This window comes from Ammospiza nelsoni, chromosome 2 (assembly GCF_027579445.1).
Source record: "Ammospiza nelsoni isolate bAmmNel1 chromosome 2, bAmmNel1.pri, whole genome shotgun sequence".
Lineage (NCBI taxonomy): Eukaryota > Metazoa > Chordata > Aves > Passeriformes > Passerellidae > Ammospiza > Ammospiza nelsoni.
The window spans coordinates 92642334-92664289 of record NC_080634.1 but is presented as its reverse complement, the minus strand read 5'-3'; the positions used below and the strand labels follow the sequence as shown (position 1 = coordinate 92664289).

The following is a 21956-nucleotide window of genomic DNA, read 5'->3' as shown; positions in this document are numbered from 1 at the left end:
CCTGCTCCAGGCACAGGACTCTGCAGCCATATGTGGTGTCAAAGTAGCTTTGAAATGCCCAGCCATGCCTGGAGGAGCAGAGAACTCCTCTGGGACTGCAGAACCTGCTCCAATGGTGAAGTGGTCTCTGTGAACCTTGCAGACTCTGAAAGATTGTCATTTGTACTGAGCTGGGTGGTTTTAGCTGCTGCTGCTGCTGCAGCTAGAGCGCTGATACTCTGTATTAGTGAAAGTGCAGCTAGACACTGGTATGCCTAAGAGAAAAGGTGTTTTCATTTTTACAGCTAGTGAAGCTTTAGATATTATATGAAAGGGCAATGGATGACACTTAGGATCTGTCCCCCATGGAGTGAGATAGCACAACAATGCCAAGGTGCTTAGTGACCAGCACCTCCTTGGGGTACCACCCCAAACCTCCCTACATGCCTCAAAGTACAAGGAAATCTTTCACAATTTTGGCTGTTTCTCATTGAGTAGACAAGGCCAATGGCCATGCTGCCCCTCCTCTACAGCAGAGGAGGGAGTTAATGTCGTGTGCTGCAGTTTCGAATGATAGGTCTTGAAATGTTTTGGGCAAATGGTGGAAATCTCTGGCAGCTCTATGGGAAAAATCGTGAGAGATTGCAAGTTTTAAAAGGAAATTATGTGACTGCAAAGCAGGGTCAAACCCAATGACTATTATCAGGATTACTCAGTTCTTTGTTCTTCTCACTCAGAAATGCCTAAGTTGTACAAAGTGAAAAGAAAGAAAATTTGGGTATCCTCTATTGAAGACCAGTACTAATAAGAAATTAATTGATAAATTGAAAAACACAAGAACTCTCAAATAAAGGAAATATATTCAGCAGCAGCAAGTTGGCTCCACACTACTCAGTGGGAACAAGTCCACCGTCAGGTAACCTCCTGTGAACCCATTTTCACTGGAGATCATTGACAATGGTGAAACTGTTACCAGAGCTTAGCCCAGCTCGTCTGGTTGGTAGGGCACAGCGTAGCTGTGTTCTGTTTGCAATAATGTAGTCTGACCACAAGAAAGAGCTCAGATGAGAATGTGCCCAGAAAAAGCCAGCAGGCTTTTTTTTTTTGTAGTACATAGATAGCTTTTGCAGAAAACCACTGGCATAAATAGACTGATTTTTCTCTATTGCAGCTAGATGAAAAACATGTGATGCTTTAATTTTTCACATAGGATCGTGAGATGGCCATTTTCAAGGCATCATATTGAATTGTGTGCCATGGAAATCATCTCACTGAAAATGTTGAACTGAACGCAATTTTACCATAGCATTTTTAAGAATTCCTCTTAAAATTACTTCACGTGGAACATTTCAACTTTATGTGTGAAGGTGGCATTTCTTGGAGGACTGAAATATTTTAATGGAGTCTAAAGTTTCTAACCGAACCCATATAGCTGTGCTACATAAATGATCCAAGTCTCAGTTTTCAAGAAATAGCAGCATAAGCTTTTGAAGATCAGATTAATATTAAGATAATGTTTTTCTCATGTTGTCATCAATGGAGGAATTCCCCTCTAATATCATCCACAGAGCTGTTTCCTTTAACCATGCTAGGATGCAACCGGGTCTCAGATCATATCTGTGCTACTTCTCTTTACAGCTAAAAGGTAGATAAATTGCAATGTGAACTACTGCCTATAGCAGAATAACCAGAGAGGTGCCAGCATGGCCCCACCCTACATGAGTCATTGGTGTGAAGCTGAGTGCAGACCAGCCTTTCCATTCACTCCTGTAAAATGTTTCTAATTTCTCCTTCTGATTATTCTGAAACCAGGCCTTTAGTGCCTTCTGGTACCCTCCTGGCTCTCAAGACCCAGTATATATTTTATGATGCAATAGAAGGTAACAGGTACCCCTTTTTACTCAACAGGTCCTGAAGTAGCAGCTTTTGTTGCAGAAAACCCTTCTTTCCTAACATGTAGAAAAGTTTTGGCTGGTGTATCAATAGGTCAGGGAGGTATTTGCAAAAACAGAGACACTTTCTTGCCATGTATATTCCAAGAAGGTAAGTCCCCGTAAAGAATTAGATTATTACTGAACAACGACAGAATTGTGATGTGTAAAACTATCCACCTTAGCAAATGTAACTGACCTCTGCCAATGGTCACTTTATGGACCAAGTGTTCAACTATACTTGTCCCAGAAAACTAAGAACCTTCATACAGCGAAGACTAGAACATACAAATATTATTTGGAGCCAAGTAACTTGCTGTTCCTTTGATTTATCACTCATCCAATTCTATTACAAATGGATAAGATTCTGGGCCGATGCAGTCAATGGCAAAACTGCCACAAGGGTGGTGTGCTCAGCTCTTGCTGGCTCTTTGGCTACATTCAGTGATCAAACACTGTTTCCTGAATTATATTAACTTTGCACACATTTCTTCTGACTTGACGTAGATCAGCTTTTTCAGTTTCTTTCCACTGGGGAAATCAGAACAAAAGTAGAGAGGACGTTATTTCCAAATTCAGAAGGAGTCCATTAGAAACAAAAGAATAAAAGATAAACAAAAATGACTTTAAAAGCATTATCTGCTATTGTCTTATGAAGAAGTTAAAGCTTTGCCAGTGGATTTTCAAATCTCTGTGGAGATGGAGTCAGAGCCACATCCTCCTGATCTGACGCAAGCAAGTGCTAGTTTGAAATGTCAGAAGTGTCATTCTGTGAAGTTAAGCCACAATGCTTGAACTGAATCACTCACCATGAATCTAGCAACAGGTTTTACATTGCCACATTACCATAATGTCTGACCATCTGCAGTACAAAATCAATAGCTAAGTCCCTGGTGGATTTCACAGAATTTCTGGCATTCTTTTTTAGACTCTGTTCTGCAGAGCTGAGATTTTTTTTTTTAATTTGGTGCCTTAAATTTTTCCTGTTTGCTTTTTGGGAGGAGATGGCTGGTAAGAGTTTATGTAGCAGAAGGGACTGCCAGAGCTGTATAAGTTTTATAGCAGAAAGACTTTTTGAGGAGGCTGATGTTGTCCCATTCCCTGTCCCACAAGCAACCTCTCCAGCAGTTGGTGGTATCTCAGCTGATCTTTGCTTTACTTGTTGTGCATAGGAAGCTACGAGGGTCTCAATGGCCTAACTATCCAGGGTCCTGCTCTGATAATAAAATGTGCATGGTATACTGTGTTTTGAGAATGTTATTTTGATGCAATCAATGGCTATGGGTGAATTGGGGAGAAAAAGCAAAAGAGTTCAGAAAACTTAATTTGATCATATTTGCAGCATCCTGAATGTTGATGGACTGAGAGACCCTTTTGATCTTCAAGATCAATCTAGTTTCTACCCTTCAGCATCCAGCTCTTCCCAACCAATCCTCAGTGAGATACCTGCTCCTTACTGGAGCCGGGCATAGAAAAATCCATTATTTCCAGTTTTTTCTGTCTTTGTCTCTGCTGTGCAAGTGCTGATGAATGCACATTCCCTGAAGATCATCTCAATGAGCCTCTGGTTCTTTGGGCTTTGCAGCCAGGAATGATATGGTGCTGCAAAACTTAGCTGCATCCAAGTCCAAAACAGCTCTTGAGTAAGAAGGAGCCCAGGAACAATTCACTTTTTCCCTACTCCACATGCATATGAAGACTAGGCCTTATCCTCTGTACAGCAACATAACAGCCTGGGGACCAAAGCAGAAACATATGGACAAATAATGAGAGAGCTTTAATTCTGACAGTGCATCCATCTCTTCCTCTGGATATATCACAAACAAAAACTACTGAAGTGCCAGTTAAGCAGCACACAATTATTTGCAGATTGTCAGAATTTTGCGTTTCATTTGAAGCAAGAACCATTTTATTAGTTCAGGATTAGATATTTGTAATTTTCCAGGCTAGAAGGATGCATTCCTAGGACGTGTTCCATTTTTCTTTTGGAACTCTATACACACTCTACTTCTTGGAAGAAGGACCAGGGAGGGAAAAAGATCTGTACAGTAATTGCTGATAAATTGAGACTTTTTAGAACTTGGTTTCTGTCACTGAAAAGAAGAAGACTAAAAGACCCTGTATATAGCTATCACACATCTTGGAAGAGAAATACTGGGACTGCAAAAATATGAGGAACAGATGATATCAAAGGCTAAAAGAGAGAGAGTCTATTAAAATACCTGGTGCTGGTTTATAGCCTGCATAGTTCCAAACTATGAAACTGACGACATCCTCAAACATCAAGGACTTCAATTTACCTCTTATAACAAAGCAAAACTTGAAATTACCATCCTTAAGTAACATTTTTCTTCCTATTGGAGTCCACAAAAACCAGAAAGGCTGGGGACAAGTTCTGTTTTTGTCACTCGGGATTTTGCCGTTTCTTCTCTCGGTGGGCAGCTGTGACAATGTGTCCCCTGAGTTAGGCACATTTGTACTTACAAACATAGGAAAGAATGATCTGTGGGCTGCCACCCATACAGTGGTACGTGACAGGGGCCAAGTGAAGCAGCAGCACCTTCAACTGGCCACCGCCTTTCTGTCTGAGCGTTTACCACCTGCACAGCAGGCATGGCTCGATGGCTCCTGGGCTCACCTCCAAGCCACGGGAGTTTATGGGCTGGCGTGAAGTCTGGCAGTCTGAAGCTGGTTTCACGAAGCATCCAGTTTTGCCAGCTGCAGGAGGGTAATAATTTCCAAGAGAGGGACAGAGCTCACAGCTGAGGGCAGTAACTATCTCAGCTGTCACCATTTATTCCATCACCAAGTCTGAGTGTCAACACCCTCCAAGAGAGACAAAAGTAAAACTGAGTATCCAGGCATTGTGGAGCACAGATTTATTTCATTAAATTCAAATACTTCCCTGTGATGAGTCTTGTCTCTTTAAATTTTCCATACAGAAAAAGCATATGCTAATATATTGCCAGTTGGAGGGGTATATTTTCTGTGCATGTGTAGATCCAGTTGGTTTCTTTGGGGAATAAAATACAAAGGAAAAAGCCATTGTTCTTGTCTTGCTTTCAATTTTCAAAAATTGCCAGTTCTTATAAGCAGACCAAAACAGATAACAGATGGCACTGGCTAGCAACAAGGAAACCTAAATGCAAATATTTTATGGTATATAAAGAACATCTCTGATGTGGTAGGGTTATGTTTTTTATCATGGTTTCTAACCAGTTGTGAGAAAAATCCATTACTAGCACTTTGTCGTATTTAACTGGATGTGAAAGGTGCAAATGATTCAGCTGGTGACCAAATTATATAATGGTAATAAATTAAAAAAAACCAACCAAAAAAACCCCAACCCGATAAAATTAATGTAAAGGGACTCAGTATACTTGCCAATAAAGCCAACAGGAGACCCTGTCATGTCAGCAGATATCCAACCTGCCGGTCAATTTCTGATTTTCTTGCAAGATCCTCATGTGCACAGGCTACACTGCAAAAGAGAAATAAAGGGTGCTTGTCTGTGAGTGCTTTCCTGGCTCAAGTGATCAGTCAGTGGTCTTCACAGACAACAAAATCAGGCACCAGGCAGGGTGTCTCAGAGAAAGCAGCAGGCCCAGCATGTCAGCCTTACAGGTGCCTTGCACCCCAGCTCTCCCAGACCTGGGTATCTTCACAAGGGCCAAGGAGCCACAGCTGGGCTGAACTACAGGAGTGTGCCCAGTATAGTGCCGGTCTCCCAGAGCTTGCATAAGCTGTTTCTAATTTAGCTTTGGTGGAAGTCAGACTAAACAAACAAATGAGTACCTCTGCTGCAAATATCTATGCATGGGGAAACACCAGGAGCAACTTTGAGGAGGCAGTGAGTGGTGCCCTTGGGGGTACAGCACATGGGAGAGGCACGTCCACATGTAGATGAGACATCTGCTTGCAGCTTGATGAGTGTACATATTTTCCACTCACTCCTGCCCACAATGTCACCTCTACCTCCACTTTTAAATTGCAGCCTCCACAGCGGGGAAAGGCACCACAGATTTTTTTAAAACTCCACCAACTTCACTTTCCAACCAAGTGTGAAACTCCTTTTATAGCAAATGAGTATCAGATCCAAACCCTAGAATGATCCCTAGTAGGGATCTAAGCAGCTGGGAAGTTGAGGTCTAATGTCTTGGTTCGGTGAGATTACAATTAAATGCCTTTTTTTTCCTGCAGAAATGGGTGCTTGCCAAATCTCCCGTGTAACATAGAACACTTGCTTCTTGTGCTGCAGAGCTCAAAGATATCAGACCTTCTATGTACAGCAGCAGACAAATGCACTCAAAATGACAAACCAATTTCTCATATTTACTCTGTCTCTACCCCCAGTGCCTGTAGCGGCAGATCCATGGCACTGAGCACAGTCTTACCTTGTTGGTAGAAGGATGTGGTTAAATGCTCCCTGAATTTCTTTTACCAGAAAATGAGTCTGTTGATGTGGTGCCAGTCAAACACTGACAGAAATTTGAGAGAGCTGTGAAGCTCACTTGTTCATTGATGCTCCACTCATAAGTTATGTGCCTTAGTAAGTTACTTTGCTGGTAAAATACCTTTCTCCTAGCCCTTTGCCCATTTAACACTGAACTATGCCTATAGAGAGCATCAGAGCATCACGAGTTTTCTTCATCATACGTATAAAATTCAATTTCTCTTTGAAGTCTTTCTTAATACTCTTGTGTTCAAGTAAAGTTGTCATTGAGTTCACTGAGGTTTGCCCATGCAAGGAGCAAAGGCTCTGTCCCCTTGGGATTGCACAAGCCATTTTCTAGTAATTTGTCTGCTCAGGTGACAGATTTCCTTATTATAGCTCTGAAAACAGGAACTTCACAGTCTTCTAACAGAAATGACTTTATGTATTTTATGAAACTGAGCCAAAGGCACTGCTCTTGTCAGCTGGAGTTGGTGGCTGTTTGGTTGGTCTGGACATGAGAATTATCTACTTCCCCTTCCTCTTTTTTTGTTTTTGTTAATGAAGGCTTTATACCTGACTAAAATACATAGCTGTGTTTTTCCCTTCAGGTCATGTTATCGGAAGCTTTGAGTTGGGGGTGGGAGTAAAAAAGTTCACTTACTAAGTAAGATTAAAGAAATTAAAGGCAAAGGCTCATATTTAATTTTCCCTTGTAGATGTAATTTTTCATGCAGTGACAGCATCAGAACCTTTTCAAGTTTTATAGCTATTTCACATTTGGCAGAAACAACAGGAAACCATCTGTAGCAAAGCAGGACTGTTGTAAGCATAATATTCAGTAATGAAAAAAAAGATTAAAAGAAAACACTGTTATCTTTATGTGATAGCTTTGAAGGGGCAAAGAGCATTTGCTACTAACTTCATAAAAATTTTCTAGATGAGTCAGCCATGGGAAAAAATTATTATTTCAGCAGAAGGAATAAATCCAATAAGAAATTTGACTTTGGGTTTCTTGTTGAGATTTCCATGATGACTGTAAAGATGCTTGTGGTGAGGAAACTTTATGTGCCTGTTTTCTGTAAATCGTAACTTACAATGGTAGAGCTTATAAGCACACACAAAACTTCAAATAGTCACATTGTCCCACAAAAGGCAAGCAAGCTATTCATGCTCTTAAGCTTTAACTCCAGGCCTGAAAGCCTTTTCTAGACCAGGGAAATAAAAATAAATTGTGGCGGTTTAGACAGCTTGTACTGTCCTCTGTTCCCATCTGACAGGATGTGTTCTTGCTTTACTGTGATTTCTGTGCTAGAAAGGGGACTCCCAGACTGGAAAACTGTATACTCACTGCTTGCAGGTAAAAAATATTTTTGCTGAAACTTTTTTTGTTAATTGAGGTGTCACATCCCAAGGCTGCACTAAATACCTCTGAAGACTATGGTCAGTCCTGTAAAGTTGTTACATTGCAAATATCCTTGTCAGAATGTCCATTTAAGAAAGGGAAAGAACAGTTTTTTCAGGTGTGTTCTAAAATTTAGCCTGGGCTAAACCTGTCCTTAATTTCTTTGTCACTGACCGTGTTTCACATTTTTATAATCAGACCTAGCTCTAAGATAGCATTTCACCATGCAAAAGTCAAAATGTGTAGGGAACTGCAATATCTTGTTGTTATTAATGTCTTAAATTATAGCTAGACACCCTGTTTTTCCAGTTTTCGAGGCAAGTTATGAAGGCTTTTTTTTTTTTTAGCGCTGAGCTGATGAGACATTAAAGGTTTCTTTTTCAACTAGTTTGGCTGTTGGGTTGCTCCTTTCACTCACACCTGCCCCTTGACTTAGAAATTGTCTCCGCCTCTTCTGCATCAAACACTGAATTTACATAGGCACAAAGAAAGTGTGGAAGGCCAACAGCTCGCACCGTCATTAAGATGAGAATGCAGGAAGAACAAAGCAGCACAATGGTAAGAGAAATCTAACAATACCCTGCCTCACTTCGAGTCTGACTAACCAGGGCTTTCCCACAGGAGGGAACGGTGCTGAGGACACCGCAGGATCAGCAGATGCATGCAGGGCTGCTGGCAGTGACTAAGGCAGCAACAGAGAGGGAGTCGAAGTTCTAGACATGAGTCAGGTTTTGAACTTGTTGTGGTTTGTAGCGGCTCGAAAGGCTTTGTATGGCATCACTGCAAGAGTCTGTGACTGCAAACTGATGGGCTTACAGCTGATAGAGCCACTGGCTGCTTTGGAAGGGAGTGCTTGCTTTCAACAAAACACTGTAGTTGAGCTCAACATCCACAGCACAGCCTTAGCATTATTTTAATGCCTTTACAAAAGTGCTCTGGCTTATTAATTCAGTAAGATCTTGCTAATTATGCAAGTCTCCCTAGAGAATTTCAGAGATGCCCATAAGAAGCATCATAAAATTATTTCTTAAAATATATGTGACAAAAATAAGACAAAAGCAGTGGAATGATACATGCGTTTAGCAGCTAAAGTAAAAAAAATTCTTTATGCATGCCTTTTTTCTGGAGTTCTAAAATGCAGAAGGAAAGAAAATGAGACGAAAGCATGATGTCTGGATTTGTTTTGTTTCTTCAGAACTTTCTGTTCGTGCCATTTTAAAACAGTTTGGCATAAAGATTTGAGTGGGAAGACTTGAGATGCTGCCTCAGTCCTGATGTTGTCAGTGGTTTTGCCATTTATTTTAACAAAATGTTGATGTACTTTTATATGCTGTTGCCTGTGCCTATGTCAGAAATTGATTAAAATTTAAAGGTGCAATTCCTGCACAAGCTGCTGAAACTGTATGAGTTTAATCAAAATGAGTGAAAGACATCTGCTTTTCCCATTGCAAAGCCAAGTGCAAAGACATTGCTAACAGCTCGTTTCCCAGAAATACATGCAGAAGCTGCTCTCTGTAGTATTTTCCCTACCATTACTAATTGTAGATGGATTAATCTAACAAGAGGTGCACACAGACCTTTGCTTATCTTCATAGGTATGTTGACTTTCGCAGAACACATGCAAACTCATAAACAATTCTGCTCAACTCTGCAATATTTTTCATCTGGAGTTTTTATGCTTTTTTGTATATATATAGATAAAACACTTTTTCTTTATCACAGAAGAGCAATTAGTGCTGGGTGTGTGAAAAGTGCACAGAATAACAGGCACTCTCAGAGTCTTTGATTCAGCAGCACTCTGAAGTGAGAAGCAGACACTTTCTGTTAGATCATCTTCAAGGACTTAATCCCAAGGAGGAACTTGGATGCCTAGCAGACAAGTCACTTCACATGCTAAGTCTGAAACTTAGATACTGAGAAATCTTGCTTGCCTCCTCTTCACTGCAGAGGTGCCTACATACCTCAACGCCCACGTTTGCATCCAGTGAGTTCCTTGCATGCCTGAACGTGTGCTTCTGGACATGCTTTACCTGGCTTGGCCTGTGCTGGGTGAACAGACCCACATGCCACACTTCAAGTCCTCCCAGTGAGCATGGTCACACTGTTACATGCTCGGGGAGCTCAGGTGGACTCAACGTGTCTCTCAGCCTGTAGAGACTTTAGCTGTTTTACTCACAGCAGCGTCCCCAGCCCCAGGTCTTCTGCATTCCAAAAGGGGTGTCTGCCTGTCTATTCCTTTTGCTTTTAAAACTGTAAAATTTTCCTAGGCATAAGTGACAATTTGGAGAGCAAAAGAAAAATAATGCTGCCACATGGTGGCTAGGGTGTCCATACACACCTGCCAAAGTGTGTGGAGATGTAGGCTCTGGGTAATAATATATCTAAATTTAGCTCGGAGTAAGAACTGTAGCCCAGTTTCCAAACCCTGACCCAGGTGGTGCCCCAGTCACTAGGGTTGGAAGTCATGTGAGTGAGTGAAAAAGAGACAAAAACTGTCTCATGCAAAACAGAAAAGCTGCAAGAGGAGGGAGCTGGACAAACCCAAGAGAGCCTGCGTAGCCATGCTGCCTGGCCAGGGGCTCTGAACAGCTCCCTCTCTATGGAGCCCACCCAGCCGGCTCCCAGCCGCTCACAGGGAAGATTTACAAAACTGTGTTCAAACAAAGGAGGATCCTGGCAGGTGGAGATGTTTGGCCTTGTGTTGCCCTGTAGATGATGAGGGTATTAAGCGCAAAGATATGAAGCAGTGGTAGGAAATGTTCCATAGGCCGGAATTTGGGGTGAGTCTGGAGGACCGTATGGCCAAGCCTTGTCAGGTTTCTAAGCCCTGCCAGGGTCATGGCCAAGGCATTTTTAAGATTTCTGTTTTGAGGTGTCCCTTCCCAGACTCTAGTTGTAGCGAGGATGCTGCCACCTTCTGTGTCTGCTGCGCAGCACTGAGTCCATTATGGCACTGTTCCTGCTGTGAATCTGGCCTGATCCCCAGTGAAGCAGGAAACTTTCCTGGGAAAAATGCTGGACATTAGTCCAGGCTAGTTAAAGTCAAAGACAGCTAAGAGGCAAATAGCTCCACAAACACTAGCAAGCATGAAGAATGATTTCTGATTTTCAGTGTCTTGTGGCCAGTAGCCAGCTCCAGACGAAGCTCTTCTCACTGGGACATTTGCAAAGACCTTGCATTTGTGCATTTGTCAGTGGCTCACGAGGCACCCTTGTCACATGTTGTAGTGCACCATAAAACCTCTGGGGTGCCCAGGGAAAAGGGGCTGGGGGTGCACATTTAAGCTGTGGAAGTGTGTGGGAAATTGCTTCATGGCCACAATAAGCCCATTTGCTTTGGAATCCACTTAAAGTTTGGGTAAATACACCCAGTTTTAAAAAAACCAAAACCACAAAGTAGCCCTGCCACAAATATCCAATAACCCCATAGCTTTGGCACTCTCTTGAGATGCAGGTGTTGGAAATTCAGCTCCCTGATCCAAATTAAACAGAGGGAGTATTTGATGTCATCCCATTTTACTCAAAGTGTGTCATACACCTGCACCAATAAATTGATCTGTGGAAACCATATACTCCTCTGAAATGAGCTAACCATACCCTGTAATCAAGCCTTTAGTCCTTATTAAAGTTATAGGAATACATTTTAATCTGTTAAAGAACAGTTATTCAGAGTGCAAGCAGAGAACACAGCAGAGGTTTAGGAGAAAGATGTTGCAGGGCAGACTTCAGTGAAGGGGTGATAGGTGGTATCACAGTGGTCATCTTAGGTTTGTATTTCCAGACTTCTGAGTGGCTTTGAAGTTTAAATGTTCTAGCATTTTCTGAAGACTGACATTTGTATTGTAAACTAATTGTTTTTATTTGAGAAACTGCTGACTGAGCTAATATACCTTTCTGTTAGTAGGCATGCTGGCCTCAGCCAGCTGCTGATGCTGCTTTGAGAGCAGGAACAGCACAATTCTATCTTTATGTTTTAAAAATTGAAGTTACTCCCTTTTGGAGAAGTTTGCTTTATTGGGCACATAAATTAGGGGGAACAAATTTGTATCTCTGTATACACCTTTGGGTTCTTTCTACAAGAAGAATACATGTGTGAGAAATAAACAGGACATCAGGGTTTCAGGTGAGGAGCTTTATGTATGTAACAGTCTGGGCAAGAAAAATGTACAGAACTGATTCCATGCAGACAAGCAAACTCAATAATTGTTTCCTTGAGGCTTTCAACTTACATCACCATGAGGTGCTAAGAGATGGGGTGGTCTTATGGCAGGGTTTTTGTTAGTTATATTTTTAGTTTTGGGGTTTTTTAACAGATTTGTATATCCAGTATGTCATGTCACGACAACAAAGATGAAAGGGTTTTAATTGGCATATAATTTACGTGGGTTTGGGTCACTTTTAATTACATGTGAATAGTGCAGAAGAAAAACAACACAGCTTATTAGTAACAAAGGAAAATGCTACCCTTTCTGCTGCACACTTGTGGGCTGAGATTTGATATAATTAAGCTCAATGTAAAAATAACTCATCTATCAATACCACCATTTATCATGAAAGGATGAGCTCCCTGCAATGCATGGTTTGAATTAACTGTCGCTTGCTGTCAAAGTGACTGAGATGCTGTGTACACATTTGGCACTTACACACATACATGAGTTTTTGTAGATGTCTTTTGGAGACTGAGCCAAGAGAGCCAAAAAAACAGACTCTGAACGCAACCTGAGCACACATGTGAACACAAGCACTTACTATGCACCAAAAGCTTTGTCCTTTAAACAAGTTTCCTGTTTGCCTTTTTTGGAGAAGAATTAGCTTTCGTTGTTCGCTGTCTTAAAGCTCTTCACTTTAACATGCCCTCAGGTCCCTGCAAGGTGACACTTCAGACAAGCTGTAAAAGAAATGTAGTTCTTCAGCTGCTGTTGTGCACTTGATAGTTTTATCTTCTAGAAATTATGTTTCTATAACCCTTTTTTTATTTCAAGCAAATAGTCATGGAAATAAATAATTTTCCACTATGGGGCTTTGCTATAGAATACATTGCTACCACTACAAATATGACTTTTCCACTGCTTACACAGAGCAACACATTTAGTCAGACTAAGCCATCTTCTAAGAGCTGCCCCAGACCAGGGCCTGGGGGACTCCAAGGGACTCTGAATCGGGCAGGCTGTCCTCAGCTCTTGGAGTGAAACAGGTGTGCCAGGAGGCAGGAAGAGGCTCTTCTCACAGCCCTCTCAAATCATAAACATGACTGCTGCTGTATTTCAATTTGCAAGATGATCTTGACATTGCCCACCCCTTTGCAGGCAGAGGCTGATGATACATGGTGCCACATTGCCCTGGTAGCATTGGCACCAAGCAGGTGAGAGTGACTTGCCTTGGGTTTCCAGCACCTTCTTTCTGCAGGGAGTTGAATGGCTCTGGAGAACAGGTACATGAAGGGAGCAGGTAGAACAGAGAGTCAGAGTTGCAGCAAACATGAGGGTTGTAGGAAAGGATATTTAAATCCTGCTTGGGCTCCCAAAAGTATGAAGAACAGCAGGGACATGAGCAGTGGCTGCGGGAACAGCACAGGGTGCTGGCAGGGGGAAGGGATACCTGCTGCTTTCCACTGAGGTGCTGCTCGAGCTACAGTGGAGTGAGGAATGGCAGCCAGAGGAGTCACACAGCATTAAAAAGGAGTCATTGGCCCCACAAAGCACGTGTGGTGAGGGAAAAACTGAGGTAATCAGAGGCAAAGGACCGAATGGGGACAAAACCAGCAAATGCATGGAGTACAGGGAGAAAGATTGCATCTCTCTGGGGGTGGAGAAGGAATTGTTGGTGAATCCAGGGCATTTGCTGTCTAATTCATTGCTGGTGCTCTTCTTCTTGAATAACATTATGAACACCAAACTTTGAAGTTCCATTTTCAGAACAGTAAAATCACTAGATCAGAAACACAAAGAGGGGGGAAAGTACAAACAAAATTTCATAGGCTGCAGAAAAACTGTCTTGAGCCTAAAACGTGTCTATGGATCTACCATGTAGCCCTGCACACATATGTACATATAACATATATATGTATATATATATATATATATATATATATATATATATATATATATATAACATATAAATAAGTATTCCCATTTTTCATTGGCGCAGAAGAAATTTAAAGTTCCAGCGGTTACCAGTAAACAGAAGTTTCCTGGAACCTTTTTAGCATGTTATTGCAGTAAGAGCTGTTCAACATCAGCAACAGATGCACATTGTGTACAAATACAAAATACATTTATACCCTGGCCAAGTAGTTAATCACAAACAATTATGTGAACAATCTCAGTTAATGTACAAGTTTGTCATCCATATTCATATTTGCATCTTCTGATGGTCTTTTATCACTTGGTGAGATACTTTATCAACTTTTCTTGTTTTGGGAGATGCTGAAGATACATTTGCGAAGGAAGAATGCAATGATTCTGCGTGTTCGTGGACTTGGCAGTGCTGGGTTAATAGTTGGACTCAATGATCTTACAGTTCTTTTTCAACCTAAATGGTTTTATGATTTTGTGTTTAGGCCAGAAGGCCCTGATAGTGCCTGTAACTGTTTCTTGAAAATTCTATTATTTTTAATAGGCAGGCAGGAGTGAAGCAGCTGCTTAGAGCCAGGTATTTCTGTTTACCACTCCTGTGGCTCCCTGTGATGGCAATCTGAGGGCTTTGCTCATGTTTTTGGTTTTGTTTTTTTTCTTTTTTTGGCAAAGCTGTGCACAGTTTATTGCATTTGACTTTAGGTTCAAGCAGCATTCTGTAGCGCTGTCAAGAGCTGAAATGTCAGAATGAAATACTGAATGCTATTTCCTCAGAAGCTTGGTGTCACAAATTATGGAGGCTCCAGGCTAAGTGTCTGCAACATTTCCCGTGATTGCTGCAGCGGAGCCATGCTCCATTTTTAAATACATTGGTCACAGGTTGATGAAACCAATTTCTCTGAGAATCTTTTGCTGTCACCAGGTAGAAGATATCACCCCCCAAGAGAAAAAAAAAACCTAAACAAAATTACAAACCGCTCACAGAAAAAAAATCTAAAAAATAATTATAAATGGTAACAGGATACCTGTAGCCAAGCTGAGATTGATGCTGCAGCTTCACATGCAGTTGTGTCAGTTTGGTGCTAGTGTAGATGTTTTTCCTCCCACCCAAGTTGGCAAACGTTGAATGTGTTGTTCAAGCTTTCTTTCTTCCCTCCCTTTTGCTCTATTTTAATTCTGCTGCAAACTTAACCTGCCTTATTCAGATTTGTAATGGCGTGAGGCTTATGTGCTAGCTGGGACATGCAAGTACCTGGAGTCCTAGAAATGCTCATAATTTGCATTCTTAATGAAACATAATTTAAAATCCTAAATATAGAAAGTTTTCTATAACTGAAATGGATTAAGCCAGCTCCTTTTTCCCAGATCTCAAACATCCCTGTCAGTCCATAAGTTTTGGAAGAAGCCCTGTAAAGCCCTGAGACAACTGCTTGACAAAGGAGAACCAGAAAACCAAACAAAGATCTTTCTGTTGGGTTAAATTCAGAACATGTTGATGGGTCCTGCACAACAGCAGGTCAAACTTGTGTAGGAACCTTAGTTTTTTGCTAATCCCTTATTGCTTTCTGATCTCTGGATCCAAGATAGGTATTATGTAATGCTTCAGAAGGGCAGGTTTTTTAAACTTTAAAGTTTTGCATTAACTACCTATGCTGTCATCTTTTCTGCTTTCTTTTCTCTATCAATTTAATTTCAGACTATTTCCTCAAAACCATTTTTGAATGCCCTGGATTAATGGGGCATTATTCCAAATGACATGGTAATTCTTCACCATGGAAAATGCTTTTTAGCTGGTTCTACACCACAAATTGCATCCTTGCCCCCAATTTTTATTGGGCCTTTGAGCAATAGTATGATATAGGCAACAAGTATCTCTGCCAATTGCCAGGTGTTATTCTCTCATTATGACAGAGGTTTTCTGCCTGCATCGCTTCAAAGCCTTCAACAACTAGCTCAACTCCTGCTAATGCTAGAGTTTCAGCAGCCTGAACTCCAGGAGGTTCAGCTGTATTTCTCTACATCCTGACACTGTCCTGAGCACACTCTTCTGTCTCTCCTATTGTTTGCTTCACCTAACTCAGTGCCCTATGGCTTTGCCTCCCACCAGACAGATCCAGTGTAAAATTAAGTCCTTACTACCAAGGGTTTTCCTCCAGAGAAATTTAAGAAGCTGGATTAAAGTAGCTAACCACAGCTTACTTAGGGACAGGATCCTAAAATGAAGAAATCAGGCTTGCCTCAGAAAACATGGGAATGACATGAATTGATGGCAGCAGTCCTTCTCACTGTCTCCCACCAAGTCAAATGGCTCCTTTCAGTCCTTCACAAGCACCGGAGTGGTTACCGCTTCCCTGGCACCGGGGTGGCTCAAGGATCCCGCCCAATGCCTGGTCCCAGAGCCTGGCTGCCAAAGGCAAGGAGAGGCTGGGCCAGAGCACAGGTGCCCACGCAGGCAGCCAGAGCCATTTCATCCTTGCGCCCCACGCCGCAGGCTGGCGGCTGTCGCGGCTTCTTCCCCGGTCACACCCTCACACACTCCTTCATGCCCGTCTGCCTTTTCCTCCACCCACTACCTGCATCAGAAATTTGATTTCTGCTCCCCTCCACCCGTTTTTTTTTCACCTCAAAGCGATAGCAATTCCTGGTGCATTTATCTTGGATGATGTGGTTGTTGTAAGATGAGGTACCTGCAGCAGCCAGTCTGCGGCTGATTTGAACGCAGGCGAGTCTCAACAATGAGCTTAAAGGAGGGTGTCAGGTATAAATCTTGTCTTCAAACAGCCAGGGTGCATTCCAGACTTCAGAGACACCTCTTTGTGTGGAAGGTTGGTTGGGTTTTTTTGCCTCCTTTTTTCTTTTTCTTGGACCTGGAAGAGGATGAAAGTGACGGGGTGTGTGCATTCGTTTAGGCTGATAATGAGAGTGGGGCTCACGGGCATAGTAATTTGGCAGCCTCTTCACTTCCTGTAACAGTTTCAAAAAAAAAAAATCATTCAAGGGCTGCTTAAAGACAAACATTTTTTGTTTAACTACTGATGGCTCATTTTCTGAACACCCATGCAATTAATCTTATTTGTATTAAAGAGGCAGGCTGCTTTTTGTAAGGTTTTCTGAGCTATAATTAATGAAGATCAAAAATGTTACAGAGACATAATATTTAACTTTTCATAGATGCAACTGCACAACATCTGCAGCAATTAGAGAAGCAAAAGAAAAAGGCATTGTTGGGGTTTCTGTCCCTTCAAAGTGTCTTTGTTAAGCCTCTTCATTATTCTAACTGGGAATGTAATTTTTGGTGAGGAGACTAATCAATACTAAAACCACAGATCTTTTTTTTATATTGCATTGATTGTCAAACACATAGTTCAAAAATATTATCAGCTATGTCAGACTTGTGAGAACCAAGCCCATGAAGTTGAGTGAAGAGATACCTGTATTGCACCTTGAAGAATCAGATCCAAACAAGAGTTTTTACTGCTTCCATAGTAGTTTTCAAGCAAATGCATGAGTGTGTTAAAACTTCAAAAGGATCATAACAGTTTCATGATTTTACATGTAAAAAATTCTGGATGTTTTGCCACTAGGAATTCTGTAACACAGATTATCTTTTAGCTGGGCTGCTTAACACATAATTAGTTTTTAATCAGTAGTAGCTTGTTTATCTCTGGATGATTAAATGAAGAACCCTGGAATGCATCACTTGAAGACATATGACAAGAAACATGCATAGTTCTACCTTGGCACTAGCTGCCTCCCACTTCACCAACCTTTCAGCAACTCTAGCAAAAAGAAAGTCTGGTTTTCACTGGCTTGAAATCAAAATGTGGATGGCTCCAAGTGTGTCACTTGGATTCACAAGGCAACGTCAGCCTTTGCCTTTACAACAGACACACAACATCCTTATGCCAGGGATTGCCTGTTTCATATGCATGTGGCATCCTGCTAGCACTTTGTTAGATTAAAAAAAAAAAAAAAAAAGCTGCAGCTGCATCATTCCTATTACCATCTGAACTCTCCTTACACTGCTAAAGCAAAATTATCTCTGTCATCTCTGTGATCTGCAGTTAAGTTTGATGTCAAACATTGTTTGAGGAACAAGCTATCATGGTGTGATCCCAAAAACCAAGAGAGGCACCATCTGATGTGTACTAAACCACATTTAGAATGAAAGAAGAATTAATCTTTGTCCTTTCATTGTGGATGCAAGTGTCACATGAAAGGTGACATATGAAGAACTTACAACCCATGGATATCTAATGCACCATAGCTGTACCATGAAAAGTGCTACCTGATGACAAATGCCTCCATTTCCAGGAGCAAAAAACTGCATGTCTAGAAGCCTGGAGGCAACTATGAGCAAGGGTTCTGGGCAGTGCTGAGCACCCTGCTGCTGTGCCCCAGCAGCCTACAGTCCAACTACTCCTTCCCAAGGAGAGAGCAGCCCAGTATCCTTGTGTCTGGGGGTCCTTGTATTTAACCCATGCTTGATGTCTGAAGATAGATAGGTTTGGTTTGAAGAAATGTTTGCAAAATTAAATAATGGAATTGCACATGCTGATTGCATCACATTTATTTCTGTTTACTTTGTGACTCATAAGCTTCCTGATTATATGCAAGCAAAAAAGGCTAAAAATTTCTTGTATTTCAGTGTAAAGTTATCCATCATAAACAAGAGACATCTGGTCTCCAAATCTAACCCCTCTCAAGGTTAAAGCCCAAGCAGGGCCAGTGGTTTGAACGAGAGTGATGGGCTTTGTGCAGAGGATGACTGTGGCAGGATGGCTTGGGGGTGTCAGGAGAATTAGCAGCAACATGCTACCTCAGTCATAGCAAAACCAGGCACAAGAAAATGTCAACAGTTTCAGCCTTTTCCTTAATTACAAAATCGTTATACACAAGAAAATGCACACTTCCAGGACCAAAATCTGTACATTCTTTGAATGTTATCCAGGTTTTTACATTTTAACTGAGGTGAACCCCTCCCACAATCCCCCCAGTTACTCATCTTTCCAAGCACTCTTTTATCTTTTATCTTTCAGACTGTAAGATCTCTGAGAAAGAGACAGTCTTTATTTGTGTATGTACAGCACCCGCATATTTAGCACTAAGCTCAAATGTTTGCCTACACTGTAAAGTAGTTGCCAAACTGTGTGGTTTAAGAGTGTGTCAAGGGTATTAATTTCTAACAATTAAGAAGGGAGTGAGAAACAGTGTGAACAAGCTGAAGTTTTTGTTCAAAACAAAGTGATAGAACGTGGAACTCCCTGAAGATTTCAATCAGAGAACCCCAAATGCAGCATTGGTCAGTAGGCAGCTGAGGTTGTCTGTGCAACAACATTTCTGCACCTCTGCTTCTTTCTACCTCATGCTATGTGTATGCTAATCACAGCCATCTTCATGAAAAGGTTTTGATAAGGATGTTCTCAGGAGGAGTTGGAGAGCTCTGGGAAGCTACAGTCACTGTACTCACACTTAACAGGCTCTGTTTGTTCAGGAAAAGGTAGTGTTTGGGGATTTTTCTTTACCTGTTCTGCCTGTCCCCTTTCATCCAGAAGATCTACTGTGTGAGGCCCCAGATTTTTGATCCTGCCCTCAAAACGCAGGCCTGCTTCAAAGTCAGAGGAACAGCACCTTTGATGGCTTTTACTTTTATACCACACAGCCCCTACACATATATGTTCTGTTTATAGGTAAAAACACAGCTGGTTTGACTCTGTATGGCAATTTTCACATGACATGATTATTTTTTCTGGTGACTTGCAAGAGTATGAAGTAAGTAGAAAAATAGTATTTTCACTCTCATATCATGTAGAAATAATTAATTGCATGGCCACCAGCCACTGGAAGTTTGTATCTGCCTTCTTTCCCCGAAAGAAAACAGGTTACCATAATAACCTGAAATCAGAAAATCACCCTGCATCTTTCTTTTATGTGGTCTCAAAGATGGGATCTTTTAGTGTTGTTTTTTTCTGCCTGTGATTTTAAATGAGTATGAGATCCTCTGAAGAGCTGCATTCATTTGCCTGCCTACGTGTGGCTACTGCTTTAAGCTGTGCTATGTAAGATGTCCATGTGAGCTTGGCAGGTCTGACATAGGACCTTGAGGGAGCCACTCACTGCCTTTTGAAGTGGCACATTGGGGTCAGGCAGAAGTCCACAGGACATCTCAGGCGCCACCACCCCCCTGTATGTGGGCAGCTGTGTTGAGCCTTGTTGAGGCCAGCAACAAGAAGAATTGCTTAGTTAACAGATCCAGGAAGCTCCTGATCCACTGCCTGGTCTCTAGACAACTTCCTTTTCCCCAGGAATATCATACATTTCTTATTCCTTGCTTTCATGGGTGTTCCCAGCTACCCAAGTAAATACAACTTTTACATTTGCCACTGCATATAGTGGATTCCTACATTGAATGTCAATATGATCACTTTGCAGCATCCTAGTAGGGTTTCAAAATTATGTAGGTAATTTATTATCACAAATATGAACTGATTATTAATGCCTAGCAAACTTCTATGAAAATCACAGAACAGAATATAAAAAATTGGCTACAATATAAGATCAAAGTAGGGGGTTCTTGAGTGTGCGACCCAATAACATCCAATGTCCAAAAAGTAAGATCACTCTATTTTAAAAATATATAAATTTTCTATGCCCTGTGAAAATTACCCCATGTTTCCAAAGATGCCTGGAAGATGATCAGGCTTTGACATTACTGAATGAGTAATATGAGGTATACTTCAACATATAAAATTGCTAGATAAAGAAATGGCACCTATCTGGTAATATAAACTGCTTTTTTTCAAGCCTGAAAAAAACCAGTTTATATTACACCTATTGCAGTGTCTAGATATTTACACCAGCTCCTTGTTCAAACCTTCAGCTTAGTGTTATCATCTGGAATTTCAGAAAAACAGGACCTGTCTTTAAGTCAAACCTCACTTCTCTGTGGACCCATTTCTTTATTAAAGACATATGACAAAATGAAGTTCAAGTGTATCTACATCTGAGGCAGGTCATGGATTTGTTTCTCACAGTGGCAGTAGGCTAGTGAGGATCAATGTACAATATTGCTTGTGAGGAGTAATCACATTTAAAAATCTAGCAGAGAACTACCTCTCTTACATTCTTTCATGCTCTGGATCCTGTATTTTTGGTATTTTAAAGGAACCATCTTTGTGCCCATTGCACTGAATCCATGAAAAGCAAATTTGAGTCTGTGATGGCATTGATCTGCAGTAATGAAGTGCTTATAAAAAACATTGTTTGCTTTACTTTGCACACAGTGCTACAAGGTAATAACACAAGAGCTGCCATGAAACAGTGTTCCCAGGGCAGCTGAGCCTTGGAGAGCCCATCTTCTTGGCGATCCCCATAGAAGTCAGTGTGGAGCTTTTACAATAGGAACTTAATGTCTTTTTTAAACATAGGCTTAGGACGGCTGGCAGTTCAGAGGAAGCTTTGTGAGGGGTGAAGTCTGGCACATCTGGGGACTGTCTGTATGTTGGTCTCAGTGCCTGAAATGTGTCAAGATGAGGACCAGTCTCCTCAGCCCTGTGTCCATCACCAGAGTTCTCCAGGCCACTTTTGCAGAGGCGTTTGTGTTAATGTTAATAAAGATTACACATAGAAAGGAGTTTTTCAGCCAGTTATTTCTTCACAGGCACACACTCAAAACCTGTTAACACTGTTTCTAAGTAATTGAAACAATTTATAAATTCAGTTCTAATTCAGAAAGGGTTTTAGACAGTATTACTGGGAAACAGCTTTGGAAAATACAAAGCAATTCAAATGTAGGAGTTGCTATGTGAAACAGTTTGCATATTTATAGTATTTTACCTGATTAAAATGCTTATTTATTTTAAGGGGAGCAAAAATCTTTCCCACAACCATGGGGAAACCCTTTTGGCCAGGCCTTCTTTGTATGCACCGTTTCATCCAGTCTGAGCTCAGTCCTCAATCTGGCCAGTAAAATACCCTGGAAGTATGTCCTTATGCCCTCCAGTCATGCTAGGAAAGCATCTGCTGCCTGGAGGCACAGACTGCTAGACCTGTAGCAGCCCCACCAAGCCAACTCCATCTCCAAAGCAGCCATGTTTGCTCCAAAGGCCGAGGAAAGGAGTGCTTGGCTTAGTGGA

General features: G+C 41.4%; 1 protein-coding gene across 2 annotated transcripts in view; it reads left to right on the top strand.

Moving 5' to 3' along the window:
• Positions 1–21956, top strand: part of EDAR (ectodysplasin A receptor) — a 72071-nt gene that overhangs the window by 1028 nt on the left and 49087 nt on the right. The window lies entirely within an intron of this gene.